Below are 15,887 nucleotides of genomic sequence, written 5' to 3'. Positions count from 1 at the left end.
TCCCTCGCTCCCCATTCTTCCCCCCTCCCCTCCTCCCCTTCTTCCCCCTTCCCCTCCCCCCTCTTCCCCCTCCCCCTTCTTCCCCCCTCCCCCTTCTTCCCCCTCCCCCTTCTTCCCCTTCCCCGCTCCCTGCTACCCCTTCTTCCCCCCTCCCCCTTATTCCCCCTCCCCTTCTTACCCCTCCCCCTCCCCCCTTCTTCCCCTCCCCCTTCTTCCCCCTCCCCTTCTTCCCCCTCCCTTTCTTCCCCCCTCCCCTTCTTCCCCCTCCCCCTTCTTCCCCCTCCCCTTCTTCCCCCTCCCTCCCCCTTCTTCCCCCCCTCTCCCCTCCCCTTCTTCCCCCTCCCCCTTCTTCCCCCTCTCCCCCTCCCCCTTCTTCCCCCCCTTCTTCCTCCCCTCCCTCTTCTTCTCCCCCTTCTTCCCCCCCTTCTTCCCCACTCCCCCTTCTTCCCCCTCCCCCTTCTTCCCCCCTCCCCCTACTTCCCCGCTCCCCGTTCTTCCCCCCTCCCCTTCTTCCCCCCTCCCCTTTCCTCCCCCTTCCACTTTCCTCCCCCTCCCCCTCCCGCTTTCCTCCCCCTCCCCCTCCCCGTTTCCTCCCCCCTCCCCATTTCCTCCCCCCTCCCCTCTCCCCCTTTCCTCCCCCCTCCCCCTTTCCTCCCCCCTCCCCACCCCCTCCCCCTTTCCTCCCCCTCCCCCTTTCCTCCCCCTCACCCTTTACTCCCCCCTCCCCCTTTCCTACCCCCCTCCCCTCCCCCCGCCCCCGTTCCTCCCCTCCTCCCCTCTCCTCCCCCCTCCCCCTTTCCTCCCCCCTCCCCACCCCCTTTCCTCCCCACCTCCCCCTTCCCCCCAGTCGCTCTCTCTCTTCCCCCCAGTCACTCTCTCTCTTCCCCTCAGTCGCTCTCTCTCTTCTCCCCAGTCGCTCTCTCTCTTCCCCCCAGTCACTCTCTCTCTTCCCCTCAGTCGCTCTCTCTCTTCCCCCCCAGTCGCTCTCTCTCTTCCCCCCAGTCGCTCTCTCTCTTCCCCCCAGTCACTCTCTCTCTTCCCCCGCAGTCGCTCTCTCTCTTCCCCCCCAGTCGCTCTTTCTCTTCCCCCCCAGTCGCTCTTTCTCTTCCCCCCAGTCTCTCGCTCTCTCTCTTCCCCCCAGTCGCTCTCTCTCTTCCCCCCAGTTGCTCTCTCTCTTCCCCCCAGTCGCTCTCTCTCTCTCTTCCAACAACAACATGCCCTCAAAAGACCCTCGGCACTGCCGGGCACTTCAGCTAGTGTCAAATAAATGAGCTTTGTTTCACACACATGCAGTGTGTCGAGTCTTTGATGTCTCAACAATAAGACGAGCTGATTGAGGACTTGTTACAAACTGAGTGGAATCCATCTGAGAACTGAGATCCCACAACTTGTTAAAAGATGGATCTACAAGATGTCCAAGTCTGACAGGACAGAAAATTCTATTATATCGCAGGGTCCACTTCAACCCCCCCAGGGCAGTGAGTCCCTGTAACATTGGATTTTAACCAATGAAAATATTCTGATAATCTGTTATTGTCATGGGGCAAAGAAGCCTTGTTACTTTAACATCAATTTAATCAAATTCAATGGGCAATCCGATCTCTAAAGGGAAACGTCTCCTTAAAGCTGACGGTGTCGGCAGTTCTGCAGCTCATTTCTCAGTGTGAGTGTGTCAGAATGAAAAGCTTTAACAACCGCCGATGTTTCACAAAGGGAGACCTCACCAGACCAAAGGCCATTGGTGGAGTTTAATGGGCTGTTTGTGTCACTGGGCTACAGGAGGCCATTTTTAACCGAAGGAAAACTGGTCACAGCAAACAGAGAGTTTAACAGACTGTCCCTGGTCCACTCGAACCCCCACCTTCTCTCTCTCTCACTATTTATGGGCACTGCTGCATTAATTGCTCCTCTGACCTTTCCTCTCGTCCCTCCTACACCCCTAATACACGGCCCGACACAATCTCCCTCCCCCTACATCCTCACTGTGCTGGAATCCACACCAGTCTCCCCATCTGCTCCTTGTTCTCTCCCTGGATCCTAAAACTACTGAACTCACTCTTCCCCTCCTGAAGTCTACAGGCTCTAAAACTGAAGCTTGGTGTCCTTCAGTCCCGACTCCTTGATATACCTCCCCTTCTCTCCTCCTCTTTCCCCCTTGGTTGTGTTGCACACTCTGGGCCTTGGGCCTTCCCCGGGGATTCTCAGTATGAACAGGTGGGATGTGTTTGGAGACAGAGGCCTAGAAATTGAGTGCCCTTAGCGCTGATTTTGCGGCGCTAGAGGGCCTAGCGCTGCAATTGGCGCTGGCGCCGAAATTGCCTGGGGCCCTTCCGCCGCGGTAGACCGGTAGCGCTGCGCCGGCACCGATGACGTCATCGGTGTGCGCAGCGTCCCGGTTGCCATGCCGACGGGCCCCAGCGCCGAAATTCAGTTGCGGCCCGCCTCGCCCGTGGCAGCTGCAACTAAGACTCTGGCAACAGAGTCTTACAAGTCTTTGCGCCGGCGCATTAAAGGCCCCGCGGCGGCCGGCCGCTTTCCCCGCCGGCCGCCTGGCCGCAGCTCCCTCCCCGGACTTCCCCCCCCCCCCCCCGGAACAGAAGCAAGCCCGGCACTTGTCCGAGGTGCCGGGCTCATTTTTAAAAAGATTTTTGCGGGCCGCGGCCGGGTGCAGGCAGCTCCTCCTTAAGGGAAGGAGGAGGCCTGCACTTCCCGAGCCTGCCGCACCGCATCGGGTGCCGCAGCGCCGGAATTGCGGCGCGAAACGGCAGTTAGCGCCGATTTACCGCCGCAAAGACCCTTCAGTAGCGCCGGCAGCCGTTTGGGCGCGGCCCTGCTGAATTTTTGGCGCGCGCAGGGGGACTTAGCGCCGGCACTAACTTCCGGCGCTAAAGCCCTGGCTAAGCCAAAACTCAATTTCTAGGCCAGGGTGTCCCGGCTCTCCACCTTTAAAGGGACAAGGAGACGACCAGCTGGGCTGAATGGCCCTGCTTTATGACATCACTGCAGTGCCTAGCAACCAATCTCCCTGAGCCCTGCTCATTATGGGCTGGGTTTAGCTCAGTGCTGTTACAGGAAGGGAAACAGGAGCAGGATTCACCCCGTGTGGAGCCCAGGATTAATGGGGAGAGGTACAGGATCAATTTATACCTTATTGAGTGAGAAATGTCATTGTCCCAGACACTCCCTGTCCCTCGGTATCTGTGTCGGGGAGTGGCTGATGGGCTTACTCTGCATCTAACCCGTGCTGTACCCGACTGGAGAGTGTCTGATGCTGACACTAGGGGCTCAGCTCCACGAGCACAACATTTAACCCAAAGATGATCTGATAAACCCATCAGCTTCTCCCCTGGACACAGGTCCTGAGGGACAGGGAGTGTCTCTGGTATTTTGGTCAGTGTCGTTGATCAAGTTTAAACACCTCGCTCACATCTCCTCTCACCCTGCTTTGTTCTAATGAGAAGTGCCCCAGTTTCTCTCGTCTCTCCTCCTGGGAAAGAGAAGTTCGCCTCAGTTAGAAACTCAAACAGGCGCTTCACTGCAGACAGGTCATCATGAGGAAACATTGATGTGCCTTCAATAACTCAAAGACAAGGAATTTAAAGGATTCAACAAAGGCTTTTAATCACTAAGAACATAGCAGCATTACAGGTCTTCCCACATCAGGCGTCTGGCAGGAATGACTCATACAGCTCCTGAGACCTTTATATGGCAAAAGACAGGGGCGTAGCCAATACACACAATAGGAACAAAAGGGGGCGGTTCACAATACAAGCAGGTGAAACACACAGGGAAAACACATAGGCTGATGAAGGCATATATTTCATCACAAACATTTCTTTACCCAGCGAGTTATTATGACCTGAAATGCACTGCCTGAAAGGGTGGTGGAAGCAGATTCAAGAGTAACTTTCAAAAGGGAATTGGATAAATATTTGAAGGGAAAACATTTACCAGGTTATGGGGAAAGAGCAAGGGAGTGGGACTAATTGGATAGCTCTCCCAAAGAGCTGGTACAAGCATGATGGGCCGAATGGCCACCTTTTGTGCTGTTTCTTCTAGGATTTTCTGATAACTAAAGCCTCTCATCCGTGGTATAACCTCAGTTAATTTATTCTGCAGCTTCTCTGTGGCCCCAACATCCTTCCTAGTGTAAGATGCCCAAAACTTATTCTAACTGCAGCCGAACCGATGGTATGGTTTTCTACGCCCCATTTATAAAAAACCTCGGGTAACATTTTTAAACCACTTTATAAACTTATCCTCCAACTTTTAAAGATTTTTGTATCTTATCTCCTTGTAGATTTTAGAGATATTAACATGGCTGAAATACATTGACATCAAATGTCTGATATAATGGCCCAGAAATTCGGGTCGGGGGCTTCCCGTGGGCGTAAGCCCCCGACCTGCACTTACCTTGAGCGCCGGCCGTTGAGCTGTAGTGCCCCGTGGAATTCCGCTCCGGGGCCTGGCCCAGCTGCCTGCGCGCAGTGCTTGCGTATCCCAGGGGCGCAGTTAGTTCGATGCGTCCCCTGGGATCACATGGGCCACGGGCAGCCAACCGGAGGAGGGAAAAGCCCATTCATAAGATTGACAGGAAGACCTGTCTAAACTTATAAATACTACGGCCCCAAAATAGCACTAAACATTCAAATACATTTTTTTAAAACATCACATTTTTTAAATAAACTATAAATTACATGAAATAACTATTTTAAACAATAATTTAAATTTTTGAAAAAAATAATTTTATATTCTAATGGGGCTAAAAATAAACTTACCTTGCTTTAAAGTATTTAAAAATAATAAACCTGTGGAAAAAATGTTTTAATTTTAATTAATTCACCACTTACCTTGTAAAAAGCAGGCCTTACGCCTGCTTTTACATTTCTAAATCCTGCAGGCTTACGATCCCGGGAAAACCTGCAAAAAAAACGTAAATTCGATGCGCACGCGCAGCCTCTCCTGCGCGCGCGTTCGACCTCTGAACCTCTTCGTTCAGAGGATCGGAAGTGCCGGTTTCCAGCGCATGCAGGGTCAATTTATCATAGCCAATCAACCTAACCCACACATCTTTGGACTGTGGGAGGAAACCGGAGCACCCGGAGGAAACCCACGCAAACACGGGGAGAATGTGCAAACTCCACACAGAGTCGCCCGAGGCCGGATTCGAACCCGGGTCCCTGGCGCTGTGAGGCAACAGTGCTAACCACTATGCCACCGTGCTGCCCCCATGCGTACTCACCCGTGGAGAGCCAAATTTCTGGGCCAGTGTGTATTATGGGAAAGAGAAGTTTAGTCTGAGTTAGAAACTCAAACAGGTGTTTCACTGCAGACATGTCGCCATGGCATCACTGATAAGACATTCCATTCTATTTTCTCTCCACGGATGTTGCCTGCCCTGCTGAGTTTTTCCAGCATTTTCTGTTGTTATCACTGAATCGACTGGTTGGAATCTGTAATCAGATCAGGGGAAAGAACAGGGTGTGTCTGTTATTAACCACAATATAAGCTTAGAATCAGAGGATGGTTACAGCACAGAAGGAGGCCATTCAGCCCATTGAGCCCGTGCTGGGTCTCTGCAAGAGCTCTTCAGCTAGTCCCATTCCCCTGCCCTTTCCCCATAGCCCTGCAAATGTTTTTCCTTCAGATACTTATCCAATTCCCTTTTGAAAGCCGTGATTGAATCTGCCTCCACCACCCTCTCAGGCAGTGCATTCCAGATCCTAACCACTCACTGCGTAAAAAAGTTTTTCCTCATGTCGCCTTTGGTTCTTTTGTAAATCACCTTAAATGTGTCCTCTGGTTCTCGAACAGTTTCTCTCTATCTACTCTGTCCAGACCCCTCATGATTTTGAACACCTCCATCAAATCTCCTCTCAACCTTCTCTGCTCTAAGGAGACCAACCTCAGCTTCTCCAGTCTATCCACGTAACTGAAAGTCCCTCATCCCTGGAACCATTCTTGTAAATCTTTTCTGCACCCTCTCTAAGGGCTTCACATCCTTCCTAAAGTGCGGGGCCCAGAATTGGACAAAATACCCCAGTTAAGGCCGAACCAGTGTTTTATGAACGTTCATCATAACTTCCTTGCTTTTGTACTCTGTGCCTTCCTTGCTTTTGTTGCCTCTTGTTGCTGGCTCCAGGCACTGGAGCGGTTCCTGTGTGTTCAGCTCTCAGCTGCAGTCAGTGCCTGGGCCAGGCTCAGCACTTTACCCAGCACATCTCTGTCCACGTTGTCAAACTTGACACGGAGGGGCTGCGCAGACTACTCGGCCACCTCGGTCAGGGCGAGAGGTCCCGACCACTCGTACAAGTCTACGGGCATGTTACGGCCGCACTGCGGACAGCCCGGGCTTAGGCTGCGCGAGCTGGAGCTGCGTGAGCTACCCTGGAGAAGGTTGAGATTCCAGAAATAGTGGGGAACCAAGGGGCTAATGAGGGTGAGGAAGTTAAAGTAATTCACATCAGTCGAGAAAAAGTACTTGAGAAACTAACGGGACTAAAAGCCGACAAATCCCCTGGACCTGACGGCCTACATCCTATGGTTCTAAAAGAGGTGGCTGCGGAGATAGTGGATGCATTGGTCGTGATCTTCCAAAATTCACTAGATTCTGGAAAGGCCCTCGTGGAATGGAAGGTAGCAAATGTAACCCCGCTATTCAAGAAAGGAGGGAGAGAGAAAACAGGGATCTACAGGCCAGTTAGCCTGACATCAGTCCTCGGGAAAATGCTGGAATCCATTATTAAGGAAGTGGAACAGGGCACTTAGAAAATGATTATATGATTAGGCAGAGTCAACATGGTTTTATGAAAGGGAAATCATGTTTGCATAAAGCTCAAAAGTGGGTTCCAAATCATTAATGCTCCAGATTCTAAGATTGGGAAGTGAACAGCTGTGAAATGGTAGGTTTTAGACCACTTCTGCAGCTTTCACCTATTCACAGCAATCCACAGTTATTGAGAACCCGGCATACTTACCTGACGTGATAGCCGCTCTCCGGGAACCTCGTTAAAAACCTGGGAAAATGGTAACTACATGGGAAAATGGTGCTTAACTACCTTTTAACAAGCTTCAAAGTATCTAAATTGGCTGACCCGCCGCTTGGTGTCGGGTCTTTTTTTTATTCATTGATGGGATGTGGGTGTCGCTGGCTAGGCCTGCATTTAGTGCCCATCCCTAATTGCCCTTGAGAAGATGGTGGAGAGCCGCCTTCTTGAACCGCTGCAGTCCATATGGTGTAGGTACACCCACAATGCTGTTAGGAAGGGAGTTCCAGGATTTTGGCCCAGCGACAGTGAAGGAACGGCGATACAGGTCCAAGTCAGGGTGGTGTGTGGCTTGGAGGGGAACTTGTAGGTGGTGATGTTCCCATGCGTCTGCTGCCCTTGTCCTTCTAAGTGGTAGAGGTCACGGGTTTGGAAGGTGCTGCTGAAGGAGCTTTGGCGAGTTGCTGCAATACATCTTGTAGATGGTACACACTGCAGCCACAGTGCGCGGTGGTGGAGGGAGTGAATGTTGAAGGTGGTGGATGGAATGCCAATCAAGCGGGCTGCTTTATCCTGAATGGTGTCGAGCTTCTTGAGTGTTGTTGGAGCTGCACTCATCCAGGCAAGTGGAGAGTATTCCATCACACTCCTGACTTGTGCCTTGTAGATGGTGGAAAGGCTTTGGGGAGTCAGGAGGTGAGACACTCGCCGCAGAATTCCCAGCCTCTGGCCTGCTCTTGTAGCTACAGTATTTATATGGCTGGTCCAGTTCAGTTTCTAATCAATGGTAACCCCCAGGATGTTGATAGTGGGGGATTCAGCGATGGTAATGCCATTGAATGTCAAGGGGAGATGGTTAGAGTCTCGCTTGTTGGAGATGGTCATTGCCTGACACTTGTTTGGTGCGAATGTTACTTGCCACTTGTCAGCCCAAGTCTGAATGTTGTCCAGGTCTTGCTGCATATGGACACGGACTGCATCAGTATCTGACGAGTCTCGAATGGTGCTGAACAGTGCGCAATCATCAGCGAACATCCCCACTTCTGACCTTATGATGGAGGGAAGGTCATTGATGAAGCAGCTGAAGATGGTTGGGCCTAGGACACTGCCCTGAGGAACTCCTGCAGTGATGTCATGTGATTGAGATGAATGACCTCCAACAACCACAGCCAACTTCCTTTGTGCTCGGTCAGGGATGACAGACCCGACACTTAGGAAACTCACAAGGAGGCGGTTCAGAGCGGGATACCGACCCGCTGTCAGTCTTTGTGGTTTTGACAGTGGACTCACCTCTAAACCCGCACTCTGAGCACCGGCAAAATTCAGCCATTAGAAAACAGCGTACAGTTCTGGTCACTATATTATAAATAGGATGTCGAGGCCCTGGAGAGAGTGCAGAGAAGATTTGGAAGGACGATACCAGAAATGCGAGGGTATATAGATCAGGAAAGGATGAACAGGCTGGGTCTCTTTTCTCTTGAAAATAGGCTGAGGGTGATCGAATAGAGGTCCTTAAAATTATGAATTTTTTTTGATTGAGTGGATACAGAGAGAATGTTTCCACTTGTGGGGAAGAGCAGAAGTAGAGGCCATCAATATAAGATAGTCACCAAGAAATCAAATAGGGAATTCAGAAGAAACTTCTTTACCCAGAGAGTGGTGAGAATGTGGAACTCGCTACCACAGGGAGTGGTTGAAGCGAACAGTATAGATAAGAACATAAGAACATAAGAAATAGGAGCAGGAGTAGGCCAATTGGCCCCTCGAGCCTGCTCCGCCATTCAATAAGATCATGGCTGATCTGATCCTAACCGCCAATCCACTATGACAGGACTATCTCCTGAATCTAACAGAATTAGACACACGAAACAGGAGCAGGATCAGGCTACACGGCCCCTGGGCCCGCTCCGCTACCCACAGGGCCATGACCGATCCGAACCTAGACTCATGTCCAAATTCCTGCCCGCTCCCCGTAACCCTTAATTCCCTTTTCTTCTAGGAAACTGTCTATTTCTGTTTTAAATTTATGTAATGATGTAGCTTCGACAGCTTTTTGGGGCAGCATATTCCATGGACCTACCACCCTCTGAGTGAAGTAGTTCCTCATCTCAGTTTTGAAAGAGCAGCCCCTTATTCTAAGACTATGCCCCCTAGTTCTAGTTTCACCCATCATCTGGAACATCCTCCCTGCATCCACCCGATCCAACCCCTTCACAATCTTATATGTTTCAATAAGATCGCCTCTCATTCTTCTGAACTCCAATGAGTAGAGTCCCAATCTACTCAACCTCTCCTCATATGTCCATCCCCTCATCCCCGGGATTAACCGAGTGAACCTTCTTTGTACTGACTCGAGAGCAAGTATGTCTTTTCTTAAGTATGGACACCAAAACTATATGCAGTATTCCAGGTGCGGTCTCACCAATACCTTGTACAACTGAAGCAATACCTCCCTATTTTTATATTCTATCCCCCTAGCAATGAAAGCCAACATTCCATTGGCCTTCTTAATCACTTGCTGCACCTGCATACTAACCTTTTGAGTTTCGTGCACCAGGACCCCCAGATCCCTTTGTACTTCAGTACTTTCAGTTTCTTGCCATTAAGATAATACCTTGCTCTACGATTTTTCCTGCCAAAGTGCATAACCTCACACTTTGCAGTATTGCATTCCATCTGCCAAATCTCTGCCCACTTACTTAGCCTGTCTATGTCCCCTTGCAGGTTTTTTATGTCCTCCTCACTCACTACTTTCCCTCCCATCTTAGTATCATCTGCAAACTTTGATATGTTACACTCGGTCCCCTCCTCCAAATCGTTAATATAGATTGTAAAGAGTTGGGGACCCAGCACTGACCCCTGCGGAACACCACTGGTTACTGATTGCCAGTCTGAGAATGAACCATTTATCCCAACTCTCTGCCTTCTGTTAGATAGCCAATCCTCTATCCATGCCAGAATATTACCCCCAATTCCATGATTTTTTATCTTAAGCAATAATCTTTTGTGTGGCACCCTGTCAAATGCCTTTTGGAAGTCTAAATACACTACGTCCACTGGTTCCCCTTTATCCACCCTATATGTTACTTCCTCAAAGAACTCCAGCAAATTTGTCAAACATGACTTCCCCTTCATAAAACCATGCTGACTTTGTCTTATTAAATTATGATTATCCAAATGTCCTGTTACTGTCTCCTTAATAATGGACTCCAAAATTTTACCTACCACAGATGTTAGGCTAACCGGTCTATAGTTTCCAGCCTTCTGTCTACTGCCCTTTTTAAATAAGGGTGTTACATTAGCAGTTTTCCAGTCTGCCGGGACCTTTGCTGAGTCCAGGGAGTTTTGGAAGATTATTACCAATGCATCCACAATCCCTACCGCCACTTCCCTCAAGACCCTAGGATGTAAGCCATCAGGTCCAGGTGATTTATCCGCCTTGAGTCCCATTATTTTACCGAGTACCACTTCCTTAGTGATTTTGATCGTGTTTATCTCCTCCCCCCCTATAGCCCCCTGCTTGTCCAGTGTTGGGATATTCTTGGTGTCCTCTGCTGTAAAGACTGATACAAAATATTCATTCAGTGTTTTTGCCATCTCCATATTTCCCACCATTAATTTCCCGGTCTCATCCTCCAAGGGACCAACATTTACTTTCGCCACCCTTTTTCTTTTTATATAACTATAAAAACTCTTACTATCTGTTTTTATATTTTTTGCTAATTTACTTTCATAATCTATCTTCCCTTTCTTAATCAATCTTTTAGTTATTTTTTGCTGTCTTTTAAAGTTTTCCCAATCCTCTATCCTCCCACTAGATTTGGCTACCTTATATGCCCTTGTTTTTAGTCGAATACTATCCTTAATTTCTTTACTTAGCCACGGATGGCTGTCTTTTCTTTTACACCCTTTTTTTCTCAGTGGAATATACTTTTTTTGGAAGTTGTAAAATAACTCCTTAAATGTACACCACTGATCATGTATCGTCTTACCCTTTAATCTATTTTCCCAATCCACTTTACTCAATTCCGCTCTCATACCTTCATAGTCTCCTTTATTCAAGCTTAGCACGCTTGTTTGAGATACAACCTCCTCACCCTCTAATTGAATATGGAATTCAACCATGTTATGGTCACTCATTCCAAGGGGATCCTTTACTAGGACATTTTTAATTAATCCTGTCTCGTTACACAGGACCAGATCTAAGGTTGCTTGCCTTCTGGTTGGTTCAGTTACATAGTGCTCAAGAAACCCATCACTAATACACTCAATGAACTCATCCTCAAGGCAGCCCTGCCCAATTTGATTTGTCCAATTAATATGATAGTTAAAATCCCCCATAATTATAGATGTTCCCTTATTACAAGCCTCAACTATTTCCTGATTGATACTCCGTCCAACAGAGTTGCGACTGTTCGGAGGCCTATAGACTACGCCCACTAGTGTTTTTTTCCCCTTATTATTCCTTATCTCCACCCAAACTGTTTCATTATCCTGATCTTTTGACCCAATATCATTTCTCTGTATTACAGTGATTCCTTCCTTTATTAACATAGCCACCCCACCTCCCCTTCCTTCCTGCCTGACCTTCCTGATTGTTAAATAACCTGGTATGTTTAATTCCCAGGCATTGTCATCCTGCAGCCATGTTTCTGTAATGGCCACAAGATCATACCCATATGTAGCTATTTGTGCCATTAACTCGTCTATTTTGTTACGAATGCTACGTGCATTCAGATAGAGAACTTTCAAATGTGTTTTGTGACACTTAGTTCCTGCTTTTGCCCTTTTTATTACTTTACCTTTTACTCCATACCTTCTGCCCCTTCCTGACATGCTCTGGTTTTTAATTTCCCCACTGCTACCTAAGTCTATGACCTTCTCTGTTGTCATTTTTATTATTTGTTCTCTAGGAACCTCCCCCCACACTAGTTAGTTTAAAGCCCTCTCTACAGCCCTAGTTATATGATCCGCCAGGACCCTAGTCCCAGCACTGGCCAAGTGAAGCCCGTCCCAATGGAACAGCTCCCTCCTGCCCCAGTACTGGTGCCAGTGTCCCAGGAAGCAAAACCCATTTCTCCCACACCAGTCTTTGAGCCACGCATTTAATTCTCTTATTTTATTTGTCCTAGCCAAATTCGCTTGTGGCTCAGGTAATAATCCAGAGATTATTACCCTTGAGGTTCTGTTTTTTAATTTGACCCCTAGCTGCTCATACTCCTTTAACAGAACCGGCTTCCTAGTCCTATCTACATCGTTTGTACCAACATGGACCACGACGACTGGATCCACCCCCTCCCACTGCAAGTTTCTTTCCAGCCCAGAGGAGATGTCCTTAACCCTGGCACCGGGTAGGCAACACAGCCTACGGGACTCTCGCTCTTGGCTGCAGAGAACTCTATCTATCCCTCTAATAATACTATCCCCTACCACTACAACATTTCTATTTACTCCCCCCTCTTGAATGACCCCCCGCTCCACGGTGCTGTGGCCAGGTTGCTCATCCTCCCTGCAGTCCCTGCTTCCGTCCACACAGGGAGTAAGAACCTCGAACCTGTTGGACAAGAGCAAGGGCTGCGGCTCCTCCAACACTACCTCCTGGATCCCCGTACCTGCCTCACTCATAGTCACACCATCCTGATACATTTAGGGGGAGGCTGGACAAGCATAGGAGGGAGAAGGGAATAGAGGGATATGCTGATAGATTTAGAGGAGGAAAGACGGGAGGAGGCTCGAGTGGAACAGAAAAACCAGCATAGACTGGTTGGGCCGAATGGCCTGTTTCTGTGCCGTATATCCTGTGTAATCCTGTGTAATTCTAACAATCTCAGTTTTGCAATTTTGAATTCACTATTCCCTGTAAAGTCTCTATTAAAACCTGAGCCAGTGTGTTGTGAGACAAGAGCCTTGTGTCCAATAAGGGGAATAAAGGCCCACAGCCTCCCCTGGCCCTGAACAAGGGACTGGAGAATAGTACGATAGCAAAATACTGCAGATGTTGGAAATCCGAAATAACAACAGAAAATGCTGGAAAAACTCAGCAGGTCAGGCAACATCCGTGGAGAGAAATTTGAGTTGACGTTTCGGGTTGGACCCTTCTTCAAAACTGGAAAGAAAAGAAACTAGATCGGAGGCAGGGCTGCGATCGGACAAAAGAATAAAAGAAACAAAAGAAGTAAAAGAGATTAGAAACTAGACGAGATAGTAATAGGCTGGGATTAGGTGTAAAGTGTACTGGCAGGGCAAAAGATAGCTGCCAGGTGTGAGAGAGAAACGAAAGGAAAGGGGCGGGGGGGAAAAGGAGTGGAACAATTACAAGAGAAAATGAAATGGGGGCCGAGCTTATGATCTGAAATTGTTGAACTCGATATTGAGTCCAGAAGGCTGCAGACTGCCTAATCGGAAGATGAGGTGCTGTTCCTCGAGTTTACGTTGAGCTTCCGTGGAACAATACAAGAGGCCAAGGACGGTGAGGTCCGAGTGGGAATGGAGCGGTGAATTAAAATGACAGGCGACCGGAAGCTCGGGGTCACCCTTACGGACTGAACGGAGGTGTTCCGCAAAGCGGTCACCCAATCTGCGTTTGGTCTCCCCAATGTAGAGGAGACCGCATCGTGAGCAGCGAATACAGTATACTAGATTGCGAGAAGTACAAGTAAATCGCTGTTTCACCTGGAAGGGGTGTTTGGGGCCCTGGACAGTGGGAAGGGGGGAGGTATAGGGGCAGGTGTAACATCTCCTCCGCTTGCACGGGAAGGTGCCAGGCGAAGAGGAAGGGCTGTTTGGGGTGATAGAGGGTCATTAAACCCGCTGACAAGGGTGGTGCTGTTGTTGTTTGGCGTACTGACCTCTACCTAGCGGAAGCTGAACGCCAACTCTCCGACACCTCCTCCTACCACCACCTGGACCATGACCCCGCTACCGAACATCAAACCACCATTTCCAAGACTGTCACTGACCTCATCTCCTCTGGTGATCTTCCCCCTGCTGCCACCAACCTCATAGTTCCCCAACCCCGCACAGCCCGCTTCTACCTCCTTCCCAAGATCCACAAACAGGACTGCCCTGGTCGACCCATCGTTTCAGCCTGTTCTTGCCCTACAGAACTTATCTCTTCCTATCTTGACTCTATCTCTTCTCCCCTTGTCCAGTCTCTTCCCACCTACATCCGTGACTCTTCGGACGCCCTCCGCCACTTTAACAGTTTCCAGTTTCCTGGCCCCAACCGCTTCCTTTTCACCATGGACGTACAATCCCTCTACACCTCCATCCCCCACCCGGATGGCCTGAGGGCGCTCCGCTTCTTCCTTGAACAGAGGCCCGACCAGTCCCCATCCACCACGACCCTCCTCCGCCTGGCTGAACTTGTTCTCACATTGAACAACTTCTCCTTTAACTCCACTCATTTCCTCCAAATCAAAGGTGTTGCCATGGGTACCCGCATGGGTCCTAGCTATGCCTGCCTTTTCGTGGGCTATGTGGAACAATCTTTGTTCCAGTCCTACTCGGGTCCCCTCCCTCACCTCTTTTTCCGATACATTGATGACTGTATCGGTGCCGGTTCCTGCTCTCGCCCCGAACTTGACAATTTCATTCACTTTGCCTCCAATTTCCACCCTTCCCTCACCTTCACATGGTCCATCTCGGACTCTTCCCTTCCCTTCCTCGACTTCTCCGTCTCCATCTCTGGGGATAGGTTATCGACCAATATTTACTACAAGCCCACTGACTCCCACAGCTACCTGGACTACACTTCCTCCCACCCCGCTTCCTGTAAGGACTCTATTCCATTCTCCCAGTTTCTCCGCCTCCGCCGTATCTGCTCCGATGACGCCACCTTCCACACCAGTGCTTCAGACATGTCTTCCTTTTTCCGCAACCGAGGATTCCCCTCTACTGTGGTTGACACTGCCCTCGACCGTGTCAGTTCTATCTCCCGCACTTCTGCCCTCACCCCTGCCCCTCCCTCGCGGAACCACGATAGGGTTCCCCTTGTCCTCACCTTTCACCCCACCAGCCTCCACATTCAACGGATCATCCTCCGGCATTTACGCTACCTCCAAAGTGATCCCACCACCAAACGTATCTTCCCCTCCCCTCCCCTTTCAGCATTCCGCAGGGACCGCTCCCTCCGAGACACCCTAGTCCACTCCTCTATCACCCCAAACAGCCCTTCCTCTTCGCCTGGCACCTTCCCGTGCAAGCGGAGGAGATGTTACACCTGCCCCTATACCTCCCCCCTTCCCACTGTCCAGGGCCCCAAACACCCCTTCCAGGTGAAACAGCGATTTACTTGTACTTCTCGCAATCTAGTATACTGTATTCGCTGCTCACGATGCGGTCTCCTCTACATTGGGGAGACCAAACGCAGATTGGGTGACCGCTTTGCGGAACACCTCCGTTCAGTCCGTAAGGGTGACCCCGAGCTTCCGGTCGCCTGTCATTTTAATTCACCGCTCCATTCCCACTCGGACCTCACCGTCCTTGGCCTCTTGTATTGTTCCACGGAAGCTCAACGTAAACTCGAAGAACAGCACCTCATCTTCCGATTAGGCAGTCTGCAGCCTTCCGGACTCAATATCGAGTTCAACAATTTCAGATCATAAGCTCGGCCCCCATTTCATTTTCTCTTGTAATTGTTCCACTCCTTTTCCCCCCCGCCCCTTTCCTTTCGTTTCTCTCTCACACCTGGCAGCTATCTTTTGCCCTGCCAGTACACTTTACACCTAATCCCAGCCTATTACTATCTCGTCTAGCTTCTAATCTCTTTTACTTCTTTTGTTTCTTTTATTCTTTTGTCCGATCGCAGCCCTGCCTCCGATCTAGTTTCTTTTCTTTCCAGTTTTGAAGAAGGGTCCAACCCGAAACGTCAACTCAAATTTCTCTCCACGGATGTTGCCT

The sequence above is a fragment of the Somniosus microcephalus genome, chromosome 4 (assembly GCF_052327205.1).
Source record: "Somniosus microcephalus isolate GS21.2 chromosome 4, FLI_Smic_1.0, whole genome shotgun sequence".
Lineage (NCBI taxonomy): Eukaryota > Metazoa > Chordata > Chondrichthyes > Squaliformes > Somniosidae > Somniosus > Somniosus microcephalus.
The sequence above is the reverse complement of the archived record's forward strand: the minus strand, read 5'-3'. Positions refer to the sequence as shown.